The following is a 4487-nucleotide window of genomic DNA, read 5'->3' as shown; positions in this document are numbered from 1 at the left end:
TATATGTTGTGACCTGTGGAGAAGTGGGATGAGAATATATAGAAGGGAATGAAGAAGGGTCATTGACCTGAAACGTTAACTCTGCTTCTCGCTCCACAGATGCTGCCAGACCTCATGAGTATTTCCAGCGTTTCTTGTTTTTAATTGAGATTTCCAGCATCTGCTGTATTTTCCTTTGATATTGATATTATATGAGAATAAATAGTGCACTCCTCTGATTTTAGCTGCAACAACTTCTGACTCTGTAGCTTCGTTGGTTAAAGCACCTGTCTTGTAAACAGGCGATCCTTGGTTCAATTCCCAGCAGAGTCTTTTTTCTCATTTGTGATGTATAAGTTACCTTGTCAATCACTTCCATCTGTGTCTTCTGAACTTTCAGTGAGAATTCAAATTACGTGATGAACTTTCGTCACAAGAGAAAACAGCCTTTGTGAAGGATGTGAGTTTGGAATCGCTGTTCCTCCTTGGACAGAAATTTTGTGCTGAAATTTCAAAGGCAACTTCGATTAGATTAGAGATACAGCATTGAAACAGTCCCTTCGGCCCACCGAGTCTGTGTCGAACATCAACCACCCATTTATACTAATCCTACACTAATCCCATATTCCTACCAAACATCCCCGCCTGTCCCTATATTTCCCTACCACCTACCTATACTCGTGACAATTTATAATGGCCAATTTACCTATCAACCTGCAAGTCTTTGGGCTTGTGGGAGGAAACCGGAGCACCCGCAGAAAACCCACGCAGACACAGGGAGAACTTGCAAACTCCACATAGACAGTACCCGGAATCGAACCCGGGTCCCTGGAGCTGTGAGGCTGCGGTGCTAACCACTGCGCCATTGTGCCGCCCTTGATGCAACTTCTTTGATACAAATTTGTTCACAGTTGCTTTTAACCTGGAAAACAGCTCGACATTAATGTCACTGAAGGAAAGTGTGACTGCGTTGTATGTTTCAGAGTGTTTGTGTTGTTATGTGTTGCTTGTGACTGAGACTGGGACATGACGCAAGTGGGAGGGATTATCTGAGGTTTGGAATATTTGTCAGTCAGGAACAAGAAAAATCAAAGGAACCAAATAAGAAAACCTATGTCTCATGTGGTTACCGAGAAACAGTGAGAATATATTAAAGTTTGTTCTATTCAATACAGCAGTGCGAACATTGACCTTTCCTGCCTTTTATAAACAGTATTTGAAGTGTCTCGGTAACAATGTTCAGTGTTGATGAGAGTGGGGTCTGGGTGAGCAGCTGCTGAGTGTGACAGGGTCAGGACTGGATGCAGGAAGTTCTCTGACAGTCTCTCTCTCTCTCTCTCGCTGATGGGTTTGAGTTGATTTTCAACTGGCAGCTGTTGGTGTTTCGATAAATCAAGTTCCCTCCACCCATTTTTTTGGACAGACAGTGTCGTATAAGGATGTAAAGTGTTAATGCTGAAGACATTGGGATCAATCACTCCCACTGTAAAAGTGATGATGTAACAGTCACATGAGATGAGGTTTGGGAGGAGAGAGCAGCACCAAGGATGCTAGCTCAGGAGGTTTGATGAGTGTGTATATAGTATTATGTAAATTAGAAAAGAGTTCTTAGTTCTTTCAGCAGGAAATGTGTCCCGAAAATATCGAGAAACTCACAATTTTATTATTCAGGAGTCGAAACACAAATATTAATTCCAAGTGACCGTTCTGGGTTCATTTAACAAAAAAAGGTAGAGAATAACATTGCTCACTGATTGAAATCCCCCAGTGAGGAGACAGTTAAACAGGTGATCTGTTGGGGCATCCTTCGATCCAAGGTTTCTGCAGCATTTAATCTCCCTTTTTGGTGAAATTCTCTGTTATATGCAACTTTTTTTTTTATCCAGCTTCGAGGGGCAAGTGAAAAAACTGAAAAAAGTGAGCAGTTCCATCCTTTCTTTTCTTCCTTCTTCCCTTCTTTCCATCAGTTTCGCTTTTCTGTCTCAGATCAATATAGTGATGAGAATCCCAATTTAATCTGTTGTTTCTGGTGTTTTATCCATTCCAATCAGAATTCAACATTCCAATCAAATCTATTTGTTATTCCACAGTGTCTCTCCATGTGTTTTATTCTGTTGTATTCTCTCACAGTCTGTTTGATGATCAATGTTACATCTCACTCTCTGTTCTGGTGAAGATCAGAAGCAGTGATATCTGTTTGCACCATCCACCAAGTCGGCCTGAAGATGTGCCTCGCCGATCATGTGGAGTTAGGAACATAGGAACATAGGAGCAGATGTCGGCCATTCAGCCCATCGAGCCTGCCCCACCATTCAATATGATCATGGCTGATCATCCACTTCAATGCCCTTTTCCCCACACTTTCCTCATATTCCCTTATGTCATTTGTATTTAGAAATCTGTCAATCTCTGCTTTAAACTTACTCAACGACTGAGCTTCCACAGCCATCTGGGGTACAGAATTCCAAAGATTCACAACCCTCCGAGTAAAGAAATGTCTCCTCATCTCTGTCCCAAGGAGCTTCCCCCTTATTTTGAAATTGAGCCCCTGGTTCTCGACTCCCCATCCAGATGAAACATCTTAGCTGCATCTACCCTGACTGTCCTTTAAATATTTCGTAGGTTTCAATGAGATCACCTCTCATTCTTCGAAACTCTGGAGAATACAGCCCCAGTTTCCCCAATGTCTCTTCATAGAACAGTCCCACCATCCCAGGAACAAGTCTGATGAACCTTCGTTGAACTCCCTCCATGGCAATAATGTCCTTCCTAAGGTAAGGAGACCAAAACTGCACATAGTACTCCAAGTGCGGTCGAACCAAGGTTCAATACAATTGAAGCAAGAATTCACTACTCCTGTACTCAAATCCTCTTGTGATAAAGGCTAACATACTATTAGCCTTCCTAATTGCTTGCTGCACCTGCATGTTAGCTGTCAGTGACTTATTGACATGGACACCCAGGTCACCCTTATATTCTATACCTCAGCTAATAAAGGAAAGGATTCCATATACCTGCTGAACCACCTTATTGACCAGTCCTGCTACCTTAAGGGATCTGTGGACATTCACTCCAACGTCCCTCACTTCCTCTGCACCGTTCAGTGTTCTCCCATTAATTGTGTATTCCTTTGCCTTTTTTGACCTCCCAAATGCATCACCTCACCCTTGTCCAATTTGAATTCCATCTGCCACTTCTCTGCCCACCTGACCAGTCTATTGATATCTTCCTGCAGTAAACAGCTATCCTCCTCCCTATCAACAACACGGACAATTTTTGTGTCATATGCAAACATCTTGATTGTGCCCTCTACATTTATGTCCATATCATTAATATATACCACAAAAAGCAGGGGACCTAGTTCTGAGCCCTGTGGAACACCACTGGAAACAGTCCTCCAGTTGCAAAAACACCTGTAACCAATTCCTTTTTGTTTCCTGCCACTGAACCAATTTTGTGTCCAGCTTGCTACATTCCCCTGGATCCCATGTGCTTTTATTTTTTTTAGCCAGTTTGCCATGTGGGACCTTGTCAAAAATCTTGCTAAAATCCATGTAGATCAGATCAACTGCACTATCCTCATCAATCCTCCTTGTTACTTCTTCACAAACATTCAATCAAGATATTCAGACAGGAGCTTCCCTTAACAAATCCATGCTGACGATACTTGATTAATCTGTGCCTTTCTAAGTGACAGTTTATCCTGTCTCTCAGAATTAATTCCAATAATTCGCCCACTATTGCTGTTAGGCTGACTGGCCTTTAATTATTTGGTCGATCACTCGCTTCCTTTTTCAACAATGGTGCAATGTTAGCAATAAAAACAAAAAGTGCTGGACACACACAGCAGGTCTGGCAGCATCTGTGGAGAGAGAAACAAAGTTAACATTTCAGGTCAGTGACCTTTCATCAGAACAGAAACGTTAACTTTGCTTCTCTCTCCACAGTTGCTGCCAGATCTGCTGTGTATTTCCAATGCAACTAGTTTTTATTTCAGATTTGCAGCATCTGCAGAATTTTGCTTTTATTGCAGTGTTACGAGACCTCCAATCCTCTGACATAACAGCCGTATCCAGTGAGGGATTGGAAACTGATGGTCAGACCATCCACTATTTCCTCCCTGACTTCTTTTTACAGCCTGGGGTACATTTCATCCCGCCCTGATGATTTATCCACTTTCAAGGATGCTAATCCCATTTATACTTCTTCTCGCCCTCAGTTTATCATGTCCAATACTTCACACTCCTTCTCCTTAATTACAATATCTGCATCACCCCCCTCATTTGCGAAGACAGTAAAATATTCATTAATAAACATACCAGCACCCTGACACATAGGTTACATTTTTAGGTCTTTGATAGGCCCTACTCTTTCCTCAGTTGCCTCTGACTGCAATGTATTGATGAAACATCTTTGGATTTGTTTTGATTTTGCTTGTCAATATTCTTTCATGATCTCTGTTTGTTCTTCATCGCTACTCCCAAATACCTCTAGTCATGTCAAAACAC

At 41.9% G+C, this 4487-nt stretch overlaps 1 non-coding gene across 1 annotated transcript; it reads left to right on the top strand.

The window, feature by feature from the left end:
- Window positions 1-238: 238 nt before the first annotated feature.
- On the top strand, window positions 239-312 carry trnat-ugu (transfer RNA threonine (anticodon UGU)). The gene has a single exon. It is a non-coding gene; the product is annotated as a tRNA-Thr (tRNA).
- Window positions 313-4487: the final 4175 nt, after the last annotated feature.

This window comes from Heterodontus francisci, unplaced genomic scaffold (assembly GCF_036365525.1).
Source record: "Heterodontus francisci isolate sHetFra1 unplaced genomic scaffold, sHetFra1.hap1 HAP1_SCAFFOLD_91, whole genome shotgun sequence".
NCBI lineage: Eukaryota > Metazoa > Chordata > Chondrichthyes > Heterodontiformes > Heterodontidae > Heterodontus > Heterodontus francisci.
Note: the sequence above shows the minus strand (reverse complement) of the source record. Positions and strands in the feature narration are given on the sequence as shown.